We start from the raw sequence: 14455 nt of genomic DNA, 5'->3' as shown, positions 1-14455 counted from the left end.
GGGAGGCAGTGGAGGACAGAAGTGCCTGGCGTGCTCTGGTCCATGGGGTCACGAAGAGTCAGACACGACTAAACGACTAAACAACAACAACAACATTATATTGTACTGTATTTTACTGTGTTCAGTTATGGAGGACATCTCGAGTTTTACTCTCAAAGGTGACCTACAAATGTTTTAAATAAATGAACAGAAGGATTATATGGCACAGCAGCAAACAAAGTTTTTGCAAAATAGCTTGTAGTTGTTGGCCACACTTCTACTCTCTTGTACATATTTCAAGGACATGCACCCATTTTGTCTTGGCAGTAAAGGAGAATCAAGACTGCCACACAAGTCTGTAAAAATCAGCTCAGTTTTCTTTGGGTTTTGAAGTAATCACTCAAAAAAGCTATTTACAAAGGTGATTATGGTTATTATCATTGGCAGCAACATTAGTGTAGCACAATAAGGAAGACAGCAAATTATCTTCTTGCAATTCAGGCCAAGAGTGATTTGTCATAAAATAGGAGCAAATCAGACTAGGAGCATGAAGTATGACAGACAAATAAGGCAAAACCATATTACAGGAGATAAACTTGCATATTTATCTTCAAAGGAAAACTCTTTGACACAAGCAATGTATCTTTTTCCGACAAACTGCTCTAAGTTCAGCAAAGTGTATTTATTTAACTCCCTACTTGTAATAGCAATAGCTAATATTGACTGAAAACATTTCTAGAACTTTCCAAAAGTTCAATTGCACTATATTAAAACCAAAATAAAATAAAGACGAAGGGCAGTATTCAACTAAACAATTGCATGAGTCAAATAATTTCCACTTGAGAAATGGGACTTCCCTTTTGCCCTGTGATGTGTCCAAATCTGTTCCAGAGGATTGGGGGAACCCCTAAAATAGATTTAGGGGACACGGAAGGGGAGAAAGGGGGTGAAACATTCCATTGTACAAGGAATATTCCATTGTCCTTGTGCTAATGGAACTTTTGCTTCAGCACTGCCTTTAATTCCATCCAAAAGCCTTATTGCAACACCAGTAATGGCACCCTCTGCCTCTCATAAGAGACTATAAAATAAAATAACCTCTCTTTAATTGATCTTAATGCCTAAATTGTACCCTGCTGAGAACAGTCATTCCAGAATCCCGAGACTACAACTGAAAAAAACTCTGTTATTTCCTGCAGGTGATTTCATCTCCCAAACTCATTGCAATAGGATGGGGATCCCAACAGGTTGGTGATTCATATTGTGACTGACTGACCCCAGTTTGGGGTTGTGAGTGTTGGACCATGAAGCTAGCTGGATGACCACTATCTCCTCAGCCTAACCTACTTCACAGGGTTGCTGTGAGTTTAAAAAGCAGAGGAAAAGAACAATGAACACCATACTGAGCTCCTTGTAGAAATGGTAGAATATAAATGTAATTATGTTTAATAATATGCATTTCCCATGCATATTATTAAACGTAATTATATTTATATACTCTACCTAGTCAGATCATTGTGCCATTTAGCTGATTTACTGGAAGTTGCTCTCCAAGGTTTCAGATGGGACATTCCCAACCCAAACTAGAGGTGCCAGGGATTGAACCTGACCAGTGCTATTTTCCTAGAAAAAGAGGTGCCAGAACTCACCATGAACACCTCACTCATTCACTTAGAATGGAAATGATGCCCACCTGAGAGGTGCCAGAAATGAGTTCCAGAGAGTTCTGGCTGAAAAATAGCCCTGAACGTGACACCTTCTTCATGAAAAGTGGATGCTCTACTAAGGAGATATGGCCCTTCTTATTCTAATGAAACAGTTTTAATAAAATCTGATTCTAATGAATAGTTTTGTTCTATCATACAGAAAAAGGAAAAACTTTTGAGACTGTAATATTATTTCTTAAAATTGCAGCTATACTTTGCACATATGTGTGCGAGTGAAATACAATAGGTGTTAAAATAGCTAACAAATGTATGTCAGGCGGAGGACTCTGCTGGAGAAAAATTGGTTGATCAAATCCTAATTCTCCAAACTCCATAATCTCTTATCCTCTTGAATCAGTTCCTCCCTTGCAGTTTTAAACTTCAGCATGCAAGAGTCTTTCCAAATGTAATTACTATCCCTAAATAAGCATTCCGTCTTTGGCAAATTCTCCTCAAGAACCCAGAAGGCACATAGTGATAAGAGCATTAAAGACATATTTTGAGCAGAAAGTGAAATCACGTAGAACAGATATCCGAGCCTCAGTGATATAAACCTTTTTGCACTCTTCAGAGGGAGCATTCTAAATTAGTTCAAAATTTACATGAGCAGAAGTTAAAACTTTTTGAAACACAATCCAAAATTCACTGCTAAAAGGCAGTCTAGAGATTCAGGGTTGGTTCAAATGAAAGTTTTTGGAGGGGGTAGTTATTTCTAGGTTCAAAAGATACACATTGCATGCTTCAATCTGAACTACACACGCATACACATTTGCAGCTGCTTGCCTCTTGAGAAATACACATTTGTGAGGGTCTAATTCTTTCCAAATAGCTGTTGGACTGGAGCTAAATATACCCATGAGCGCATCTCAAAATTAGATTTTAGGCCCGTACTTTGTATTATGGGAATCACACCCATCATCACACCTGTACTTTGTATTATGGGAATACAAAAATGCCTTGGTTGAAGTGCCCCGAGGCTTAAATGAGATGTACTGTACCTGCATCCCACTATAAGAATGCTGATCCTTTTCAGTACAAAATTGCGTGACCAATTCAGGACTGATTTAATATATGCCCTTACCTTTCTTGATTTTTCTACATTTGATGGCTGGCAGAGCAATATATGGCACGATTCCACCAAAAACACTAAAGGTGATGTTGGGAAATGCTGGTTAATATACTCAATGGCCCACTCATTCAAGGAAGTCATCACTTGATGATGCAGATTGAGTACTGGATATGCCTGTCTGAACAAGCCCACAATGGATTTACAAAGCTAATTTCCCAGTCATTCTCCGCACACAGTTTGTGGTAGAGGACCCATTATTTCCCCAGACTTTTCATTATTTTAGTGCTTACTAGTTTCCTCCCCGTTTCAAGATTTGGAGGGGGAGGTGTACTGCTGTGAGATTTGCTCTGTTACTTGTTTTATTCTGTTTTAGAGTTCATGTGTTATGGCTTTATCCAAGTATTTGATTGTATTCAACTTTAATTCTAAGTCACAAAGAGAACTTCTCTTGTTGGATGGAATATAAGTACTGCAATCAAACACATAGGAAAGCTGTGTAACACAGTTTTTTTAACAGTTCTTCCTCTCACCTCTCAATACCACATTACAGTGGTACCTCGGGTTACATACGCTTCAGGTTATATACGCTTCAGGTTACAGACTCTTCTAACCCAGAAATAGTACCTCAGGTTAAGAACTTTGCTTCAGGATGAGAATAGAAATCGGGCTCCGGCGGCACGGCGGCAGTAGGAGGCCCCATTAGCTAAAGTGGTGCTTCAGGTTAAGAACAGTTTCAGGTTAAGAACGGACCTCCGGAATGAATTAAGTACGTAACCAGAGGTACCACTGTACTAAACACCCAATCACAAGGCCAGAAAATTGACATACAGATCACCTATTTGCTAGAATATAAATCAGAACCAATTAGTCACATGGAACAAGTAGAAATTACAACTGAAATACATCAGGTTGGCTGTAGCAGGGTAAAGTCTGCACTATCTGCTTCCTATTCTTTTTTTTTTAGGCAAAGGAAACTCTGTGCCCTTGTTGCACCACCTACATTTCTACTAAAACTGTTGGCCTGACTCACACGTCTCCCACTTGCAGCCAGGAAGTCAATGCTATATGAGTGGTTCTCATTGTCCAAATATTTCAGGGAATTTTCTGGGTCCAGTAGTCACGTATGCAGCTTTGTTTGGAAGGCTCACAACAGATGTGGCAATTTTTTACTGGCACTAATGTGCCAGTATTTTTTTAAAAAATTATTTGTTTATTTATTTATTTATTTTGAGAGAAAGAACCATGGGGGGAGGGGTATTGCTGTGGGTTATGGGTCACACGACAATGCCCATAAATTTTCCAGTGCACAAAGTTACTCCACAAACAATTATTGGCTATCACTACATTACAATGTGCCAGTCACGTCTAATGGCATTTTATCACTTCAAAAGTAATGATATGTTTCATTCTATAGTTATCTATCTGGATTCCCGTTACAGATAGGTATACATAGGAGCCAGCTCCTAGGGGCTGAGGTTCCTTTGGACCCCAATTAAAATATTTGAGGGGGTTGGGGGTTGCAAAGTTGATGGGCATTGCCATTCAAATGGTGTGCATGCACACGTCTAGTGATTGATTATGTGGAGCAGGGCTTACCTGGCGTCCCCAATATTTTATTTGAGTTGGCACCCCTGTATGTAAACAAGACTGAGACAGTAAAGCGCAGAAGGCCACATGGTGAAAATGTAGATGAGAAGAGATTTGAACCCCATTTTCCTATGTCCAGATCTAGCATTTTTACTTTATGGCCCATTCTGCTACAGAGGAAGGGAGGGAGGGAAATAGGTTATACTCACTTGGCTTCAACCAGCAAAATGTTATCTCTCACATCCAAAACTCTGCTTCACACCTACATACATCCCAGCCTGCCAGGCACTGTAAGGGCCCTGCTCAGTTATTAAGGTTAATCTCTGAGTGTCTGAGTTGGGGTGATAGTGGCAGGTTCCACTTGCTGCTATATGTGCACTGCAATGTAGATTTGCAGTGTGCTTTGGTGCATATGCATGGTTGTGGGGAACCACAGGATCTGTAGCTTTGTTTTCTCAGGGTTCTCAGCTGTGGTGAGTCCTGCCTTTACACTTATGTTGCAGACTTGTATTTCTAAACATGGATGGTGGGGAGTAGAACCTGCTGCTAACCATCACCTGTACGTTCCACATAGTCCCTCGTAACAAGGGTATGTAACACATGCAAGGGACAGAATGGGGAGTAATGACACATGATTGTAACCATTTATGTCCCGAAATTAGCCTTGGCCAACCATATGTTCTAGACTGCAACTTCCACCAGCCTCATCCAGCCACGTAGTTGTGGGGTAAAGAATAAAAGATAGACAAAGTTCAATTCTCTACTGCTAATATTTCAGCAGCTTGTGAGTCAACAGCCTCGGAGATTCTGTTTGTACAGGACAGAAGTGAGTGAGTCCTTCCACAAAAACAAACAGAAATCCCCAAAAGAAAAATATGACCAGGGCATAAATGTTTTCATCTCACAACTGTTCTTAAAAATATGTCCGTGTTTGCAAGGATATCCCTGCTGCAATGATAAGAATCCAATTTTGTGCCAAGAATGTTCACAGCTAAACAAGTTTCAACCTTTCCTTGAAAAGAATATACTGTAGATCAACATCAAACACATTATTTCCTTGTTGGTTGGCAACAATTTTTATTGGCGGACCATCTAAAATGTGGGGGCTCAAGGAAGCCTGATGTGTTCCTGGCAAAGACAGCTATCACTCTCCTCTTTCCAGGAGAAGCAAGAAGCAAGAGGGAGCCTTCTCCTCTCCCTTAGCTCATTTTGGTCTCAGTCTCCCTTTCCCATGACCTTTCTAGGAGACAAACTCATAAGGAGCTGCTTCCACGTTGTTGTTGGTGGTGTTGTGGGCCCCAGAGTTCTATTTCTTTATGTTATTGTATACTGTCTTTCCACCAAATGATGCTCAAGTTAGATAACAATAAAACACAAATATAATTGTGCAAGGCTTCAGCTGACGGGGCTCATCTACTCAAGATAAATATATAATGAAAATTGCAATTGGTTTCCAGTTCATTCCTGGGCCCCATTCAAGGAGCTCATATTAGTGTTTAAAGCCCTAAACAGCTCAAGCTCCAAGTACAGTGGTACCTCAGGTTAAGTACTTAATTCGTTCCGGAGGCCCATTATTAACCTGAAACTGTTCTTAACCTGAAGCACCCCTTTAGCTAATGAGGCCTCCTGCTGCCGCTGCGCTGCCAGAGCATGATTTCTGTTCTCATCCTGAAGCAAAGTTCTTAACCCGAGGTACTATTTCTAGGTTAGCAGAGTCTGTAACCTGAAGCGTATGTAACCCAAAGTACCACTGTATCTGAAAGACTGCTTCCTTCCCTACAAACCCTGTGTGAAGATCAGCATAGGGTAGTTTCTCCACCCTCAAAAGCTTGGATTTGTCATGACCCTGGAGAGGGCATTCTTTGTCGCAGGCCCTAACTTGTGAAACTCCCTCCCCACAGGGAGCCCTCATTATGTAGTTTCTGCCACATACTGAACATCAACCTTATTTATGTTGGATTCTTTCTCTCTTTCACACACACACACACACACACACACACGTATAGACCTACCTTATTACATTTATTGTAAACTGCTGTATTTTAAATTGCTGTAACCCGCCCTGAGACCTTGTGGCAAAGGGTGAGTAAGAAACTGAAATAATAAACTTAAGAACAAATCAAGCAATAACATAGTAGAAACAACCAATTGAAAAAACACTTTCAACTGTCTAAGTCAGCTTACAGGCCAAAGGACTCTCTAAATAAAAAATGTCTTTGCCTGCCTGCAGGTCATCAGAAAGGGGGATAAACCGTTGTCCTTTGGTAAGGAGGTCCAGAGTCTGAGAGAAGTTGGTGACTGAAAATGCTGCTTACACTTATGCAAATGTGTTGAGGATTGCCCTGCTTCCTTCTTGAAATGTTCTCAGTTTCTTCACTTGGCCTTTCCTTGGCAGATTCAAACAGATTAGAAAAACAAAGCAGGAAGGGTTATCTGACGCCTATTAGATCCAGTTACATTAGTCATCATTCTTTTACTGATGTAATGGCAAAAGGTTAATCTAAAAAGGAGCAGGATGGATCTCAGGTTTCATACACGTACTAAGCTGGCCGCATGGAGTGTTAAAATCCTTGTGTCAAGAGAATTCAGATCAAAAGTTATTTGCGGCAGTATCTTGCATTCAGAGCCTTAAAAACAACAACACCTGAACGGCACGTCATTCTCTGCAAATATACAAAGCAGGCGGTAGCAAAGAGGTCATAGTAACCTTGCTGTGGTTATGATAAAAACAGAAGGTGTTGCTAAGAGACATGCAGCCTACGTGGAGTTTCTGATGGAGGGGGAGAAGTGTCAGATTTGGGGTTGTCAAAAATGTAGGTTGCTGGCATTACTTTCAATAGCTGTAAGGAGCTGGGAAGTTTATACCATGGTGCTAAGACAGCCTTCCAAGCACACATTCTAGGGTCAGGTCTGTGTTCTGACACCTGCATAAACAGGCTATTGTGAGGGAAATGGGAGCATGAAAATGCAATCCTGGGCTGGCAATCCTCCAGCAAGAGATTACATCTCAATGAAATCTATTATGCAGGCTGTTTGTGCAACAGCATTGTGGCTGAGTGTAAAAATTACAATGTCAGCCTTAGGGTGGTCACAGAAGAGAGGACTATTGTGGCAAGCAGAGCATTACCAACAGGAAAGGTCCAGGAAAAATTGCACCATCCTTTTTTAAAGTACAGTTGCAACACTTGTCTTCTATTTCCTTTTAGGTTGTTTGCACAGGTCACATTTAAGTCACTGTCAGATAGTTGTGCTGATGCCCACTATTAGCATTGCAACGTTTCTTGAATGAATGAATTTCTATTCTGCTTTTGTGCTAGATCCACAAAGCACTTACAATATTACTACGAGTTTGTGGGGAGGCAAATTATCCTGAAAGTCCTGGGTACCAGATTCCCAACTCCCTAATTTCTAGACTTAGTAAATGTAGGAGATTACTAAATGCTTGAAGTCTTCACCTGTGTGCGAGACAGCTTAGCAGTGTAAAAAGGCAGGCTGAATCAGCTTTCTGACCAGGAACTGCATGGCAAGAAGAACCATGGGCGATTGACACAAACGGTTACCATGTGCTGAACAGCAGAGAAGTGTGAGCCCCTCCTCCCATGAGGGGATGGTGATCAGAGGCCAGGTTTAGGATTTCAGTGTTTGATGATATAAGCTGGGAGGGGAAGTTCCAGGTGGGCAGTAGGTGGGGATGTAGGCTGGAGGGAAAAATTTGGCATTAAAAAAAAAAAGTTTGGAAATGGAGGGCAGGGGAAGAACTTTGGGCAGGCTGGCAAGTTGAAGGAGAGACACGGAGATGGCACTCAGGATGCCTTTGAATCCAATGCTACACTCCTGCAGGAATGCTGTGAACTCCAGTAGACTCAGGTGTAAACATGTGTAAATAAACCATATTTCACAAAGACACTACAGTCTCCATTGTGCCTCAATTCTGAGGGAAACACAAACCCTGGTTACGTGCCAAGACCCCCTGGAATCTCGTGCACCACTTGGCAGAGATTGGGGTAGCCCATAACAATACCGTATATAAAAAGTGCTAAAATGCTTTCGGCTTGCCCCTCTGGGTATTTTTGAAAAAGTCCCACTAAGTTCAGTAGATCGTACTGCAAAGTAAGACCAAATCACAGCCTTTATTGAAATACTACAGGCACCGTTGCTTTTAAGAACTCGCTGTACCTGGATGAGGGAAGAATTCTCATAGCCACTCCCCTCAAGTCAATTGACCCCGTCTCCCCTCAGTGCTTGTGACAATCTAAATTTGTGGCAAATGTATGCAATGCCTAAATCTATTGCCATAAGAAGTTACCAGTCAACCCACATGTTACTTTTTGTCTCATGCCTAGCCAAATAGCAGCTTCCCTTCATCTAGCAAACCTGCTCATTGCTAGCATAGATTGCACAGCGGTGCTGGTGGGAGAGGAATATTGCATAAGTCATGTCAAACTTTAGATACTATTTATTGGACTTCTTATTCTCTTCTTGCTTAGAGAACTACTTAAAATAACTACATCCAAGCACAAGTATATTCAGAGTCATTCTGCCCTTTTCCTCTCCTTTCAAACATTTTTTTCTTAGAACATTCCTGTGGCAAAAACCCCCCACAATATCCTGGCCTCTTAGTGGAAGGTCAGACATACAGTTTTGAATCAGTGCTGCCCTCCCTCATTCTTCTCCTAGCTGCAAGTGAATGAGATGGGGGCAAATCACATTAGATGCTCTAACACTCCAAACAGTAGCCTGAAGAACTTTAAACAGGCAATAAATAAATACAAATCAAACTTGTTTTCCCACTAATTTTGATTAATGTTAACACACTCACTTGCCTTTGATCTTTGTTCTTTCCATGGTACTACTTGGCTTCTGAATATTGAATGAGTCACAGAGATGCTTTCTGTTACATTGATCTCAGCCACAGACACAAGACGCAAGTGATGTTGCATGCAAATCAACCCATTCTGAGCCCACACAAATCCATAAAAGGGTTTTCTCCAGTTACACTTTAGCTTCCAAATCAGAAATAAGTCTTTTTTGGAAAACAGACTTTCCTGTTGGGATTTTAAGAAAGCTTCCTCCCTGCGCCCGCCTTCTATCATAATTCTAGAACTCAGGGGCACCCAAGGAAACAGAATGTTGGAAAGTTCAAGACAAAAGAAAGTACTAATCCACTTGCCACATAGATACAATGCTAAATTAGCACAAGATGCAGATGGCCACCAACCTTCCAATGCTCAAACCACACTTTTGCCAGCTGGGCTTTTTGCTGAGAGATCCCAGGCATTTGTCACTTTGAGATCTACCTGGGAACTATTACATACTGCTTCCATGAGCATGGTATGTGGTTCTGAGAATGTGAAAAACATTCCACTCAACAATCTTCTAACATAAGGGTATGTTTCAATCTATGCAATTGCTTACAGGTTGTTACTCCTGTGTACCATGTGGTTGTCAACAGTAAAGCTGAAGTCAAAAGCTCACTGAAACCAATTGAAAACATTTCCATGGAATAGCCTACAAATATGTGATATGCACACCAATATTCGTTGTGTTGTTATGAGGTGCTGTGTTGCCTCCACAGGATGTTTTGTGGTTGATCTTGCAGTTGTTTTCAGGAATGTTATCATCTGCTCTGTTACTTTGTTGGATTGCTTATATTTTAGTTCAATTGTAACCTGCTCTGACATTGTAAGATGAAAGTGGGGTAAAAATATACTTAATAAATAAAATTAGAAATTCCTTCCAGTAGCACCTTAGAGACCAACTAAGTTTGTTATTGGTATGAACTTTTGTGTATTTTGTTTTGACTATGGCAGACCAACACGGCTACCTACCTGTTAATAAATAAAGCTATTATTGCTATTGTAATAGCTGTAGTGTTTTATTCAATCTTTGATGCATTCAGCCCTGTTAGCCATTGATCATTCCTACAAAAGTGCACCTTACTAGGCTGGAATTAGTAGTGGATTGGAATCAGAAACAAATATTCCCTTGTTGAGAAACAGCAAAACATTCCCACAGTTGCAGGGGGTAGGGGGAAGGGAGCAGGCAAAACTCTACAGCAAAAGTGCTACAGAGTACGCAACTGATGGAGGGGGGGATGTTAACACTGAAGTGGTACTTCTGCAACAGAAGAAGTTCAGAGGTAAGCCACCTGTTCAGTTCCTGCCTGCCTCCCAATTCCCAACAGCAACCCTATAGAATTCTAGGGTTTATGCCAGTGTTGGATAAAGAGATTCTAGACATGAAGAGGAAAGCTTGCCGTGCTTATTTGCATGTCAATAAAAGAAGAGTGCTTTTTCTTCAGCTCACAGCTAGCAGAGTCTTGGGAACAAACAGAAAGTGGGGGTCTCTCACTTCTGCCGCTGCCTTGATCTTTGCCAGAGTGAAGTTTCAATGGCAAAATAGTGGATCAGTTTGCACATATTCCCATCATACTCTGTGGAGCATGCAGTGCTATTAGCAGTTGGGAAGCAAATGCAAGCAGTAATTGCGTTTCAGAGAGAAACATAAATGTGGTGCTTTCTCGGAAAATAGCAGGTTATCAGTATGATTAAAGGTCAGGTCCCCTTTTAAAGGCATAAAAAGATCATTATGTTTGCCTTGTCTAGAATTTCACATAAACATTTTTTCCATGCAAGGCTTATCTTCCTACATGTAAACTGATAGCAGATGGTAACATAAACCTTGATCATGTTTCAAAGGAAGCATGGTTTCTCTATAAAGGAATTTGATTAATCACTTCTGTATTTTAATTGTCTTATATTTGTCTTAATTGCACTTTTTTAAAAAAGGGGGGGAGAAGAAGAAAGATTTACAATATTAATATGTAACAATATATTTCAGAAGCAGAAATAGTAACAGCATCACTAAAGCTGCTAGCAAGCAGCTTATATAGCAGTCAGAGTCAGAAAAGAAGGCATGATACACAAGAACAAGCTGAAAATGAGAAAGAAAGGGCACGTATGTAAAATAAATAAGAGTTATGAAAGTGGGAGGTGGAGAGAGAGAGAGATAGGCTAACAAAGCTTTAAAAGGGGGCAGGCAAAATCGTAGAGGATAAGCCTATCAATGGCTATTAGTCATGATGGCAATATATGCAAGCATTGCATTCAGAGGCATTATGCCCCTGAATACTAGCTTCTGGGGAGCAATGCTGGGAGAGATCTGGCTATGCAGTTGTAACCGATCGCAGCTCATGCAAAGGTGTACTCTCTTTTTTGGAAGCTGCTAGAGCCCAATCTAACAGTGGTGCAGAAGCACATGTAAAATAAGGGGGGAGGGCAGGATAGTTCCACATGGCCATCCTCGTGCTTCAGAAACTGAGTTACAGTTTCCTATGCATGGATAAGTGCACATTGCACTGGTGCCCTAACAGAGTCAACAACACAATCTAAACAGTGCCATTTGCCATATGGAGCCTCACATGGGGACTCTTGGGGTTTTGTTTTAATACCCACAACCACTTCTGTATTGAGTTTCCGTGCCATGCAAAGACAGTGAGAGGGGCTCATGCTCCAACCCTTTACTATTGCTTTGAGCAGGGTGGCTAGCCTTTTGGACCAGAGAGATGCATTCAGGTTGGCCAATCCTTCAAGGAGTCAGTGCTTCTTATGGCCAAAACAGTTGTGACCACAAAACTCCCCTTTGCCCACCATGAATTCCTACTTATATATGCTTTTATACTATTGTTTTTCTGGTTTTATGTCATATTTTTGTTTTAATGATATTGTTTATTTTTGAAATAAGCCATTTATAAATGTTTTAAGTAAATAAATGAATGTGCACACAGAAGTACACAGGTCACGCTTGCAGACCACACATACACACTCTCCGCATATACACTCACTCTCTCCTCCACACCTGCACAAAAACAGACATACATTCAGGTACACATCACATGCATGCACACCCACCCACATGGGTGCATAAACATGCACATTCATACACATAGGAGGAAGATCGGAAATAGATGTGATGGAGAGAGAAAAATATTCTTTCTTTGCTTCAAAGATTGATGTTGAAAGAGTAGAGACAGTGATTTTTATCTCCCCATCAGTGCTAAGTGGGGAGGAATATGTGATGAACCCGACCAAGTCTTGATTTTGATTCAGTAACTCATTCCATTTTTAGCCCTGTAGCCATTTAGAAAGATCAAGTCATAGTTGATGATGTACTTGTTAGCACCTGGAAACCTTTCTTGCAATGGGCAATCTCCAGGTGTTGAGAGACTGATATAATCATCTACACATATATTTATATACCTTGTAAAACTCCTGTCCTCACAGCCCTTAGAGTAGAAAGAAGCGACAACTAAATATCATCTAATTGGAATCTTGCAATTAACAACAGCCCTCAGCACAATAAATAATTTCAGCATCTGTTTGGGTCGGAATGGAATATCCACAAAGTGTTAACCTCTGCTTTTCTCTCTATAGCAGTGTGGGTCAGCATGGGCCATGAAAGAGAATCAAGCCTTTTATGGAAGCTAGAGGATGAGAGGGGTTGGGGAAACATACATGCACTCTGGCTTGCACGTGCAATGCTAAACCATAGTTTAGCATTATAGGAGAACTAGGCCATCTCCACTGGAGGCTGGTCCATTAAGTCAAATTGAGTGCTGCCTCACCAATCTCATTCTGTCTTCAGCCAGCCCCTTCTTGCCTGCCCAGCCCACAAGGTTGCCCTGCCAGCTTCCTCAATCTCAGTTTTGCCCTTGTGGAACCAAGAATGGAAGATGAGGTTGAAACTAGAAATAGTTTACTTTGGCTGCCTCTCATTGACTCTGGCTCCACCTTTTGTTGGTTCCATGCCCCCATCTTCCTCTGCAGAGTTGCACAGTGATGATACTGAGATTGAGGAGAAAGCTGATAGGCAGTGCTACCTCTTGGGTTGGTTATAAATAAGAAGGCAGGGAGGTGGAGGCTGGCAGCAGGAAGACTAAGGTTGGTGAGGCAGCATCCCACTTGCCCCTGAAGGACCAGCCTCCATTGATTTGTCATCTGTCTTTGAGACATAACATCCAAACTTGTTGTTTTCAATAAAGCAGGCAGCTCATCTGTTGCAGCAGGAACAGAGGCATTCCACATAGCTTCAGCCTTATTCCCTGGACAAAATGACTACAAAAAATGGATACCGGGGGAGAAGAAATTCCCTGAGGACAGCCACTAAAATATTTAAGACATATAGTAAATCATCCAAGAGGAACACCATGACATGCACACCAGGTGCAACAAAGTGTAGAAAGCATTTCAGTGCTCTTCTACGCTCTGTGCTATCTGTAATAAAGCAAGAGAAAAGTGTTTACAACATATATAGAGCACTGCCACCATGAAAGAGGAGAGAAGGAAGCAATTAGGTTTCACAGAGTCCAATAAAACCGTGACAAGCAGGCAGATTTGCCTACACAAGGCAGGAGTGGCTGTAAAGCCACTCAGAAGAAACTTCTGAGCGTTATTTGATCCATGAACCAGAACTACAATGTTGCTGCTGCTTTCTAAAGTGAACTGCCAGCCCTCACTAGCTGACTTCAGGATTGTCACCGATGCTTATTGGGCTGATATGTCATGCAACATCGTCAGACTTTGTCATTTTGGAGCCAAACTGGGACATTGCACACAGATGCATGTAGCTTTCTCTCCCCCCCCCCTTTTCCTAATGTGAAAATAAGGTTTCAGAGACTGCCATCGGGGCTAGAGGAATGGTGATGGGGAAGAGCGCTCTTAATCCTTTCCATGTAGCCCCTCTGTATCTCTTAGCCCATAGAAGAAAAGCAGCTTGGTAGGTGCCAGGGATTTGAGGACAAAAGCCACTAGATCCATCCTATGAAGGGCTCCTACTTTTTGAGGGGAAATCCTAGCAGATACAGGTTCTCCCTTCATTCTAACACAATGACAACAACAACAACAACAAAAGTCACAATATGTAAAATTATCTTTTCTATGCAAATGCATACAGAAGCTCTTTCAAGACATGGACCTGCAAAGCTAAGAGGTAGTGAATTCCAACAGGCAGGGAAGAGAGGAGACTGATCCCAGCTCACCAACAATGGAAAGAGAAAGGAAGGTCCAGCAAGCTCCCTCTAGTGGACATGAGACAAGCCTGGTGGGCAGCAGTACTC

The 14455-nt window shown here is 41.5% G+C and overlaps 1 protein-coding gene and 1 long non-coding RNA gene across 11 annotated transcripts in view; one reads left to right on the top strand and one right to left on the bottom strand.

Annotated features, from left to right (window-relative positions):
• LOC309534977 overlaps nucleotides 1–1432 on the top strand; it is a 41538-nt gene extending 40106 nt beyond the window's left edge. For all 3 annotated transcript variants that reach the window (XR_014220943.1, XR_014220944.1, XR_014220945.1), the window contains exon 4: nucleotides 1179–1432. This is a non-coding gene — a long non-coding RNA (uncharacterized lncRNA). The remainder of the gene's footprint in view (nucleotides 1–1178) is intronic.
• The window catches only part of NAV2 (neuron navigator 2), a 543877-nt gene that overhangs the window by 229076 nt on the left and 300346 nt on the right, over nucleotides 1–14455 (bottom strand). The gene's annotated exons all lie outside the window — the stretch shown is intronic.

This window comes from Podarcis vaucheri, assembly GCF_965113315.1.
Source record: "Podarcis vaucheri genome assembly, chromosome: 1".
Taxonomy (NCBI): Eukaryota; Metazoa; Chordata; class Lepidosauria; order Squamata; family Lacertidae; genus Podarcis; species Podarcis vaucheri.
Note: the sequence above shows the minus strand (reverse complement) of the source record. Positions and strands in the feature narration are given on the sequence as shown.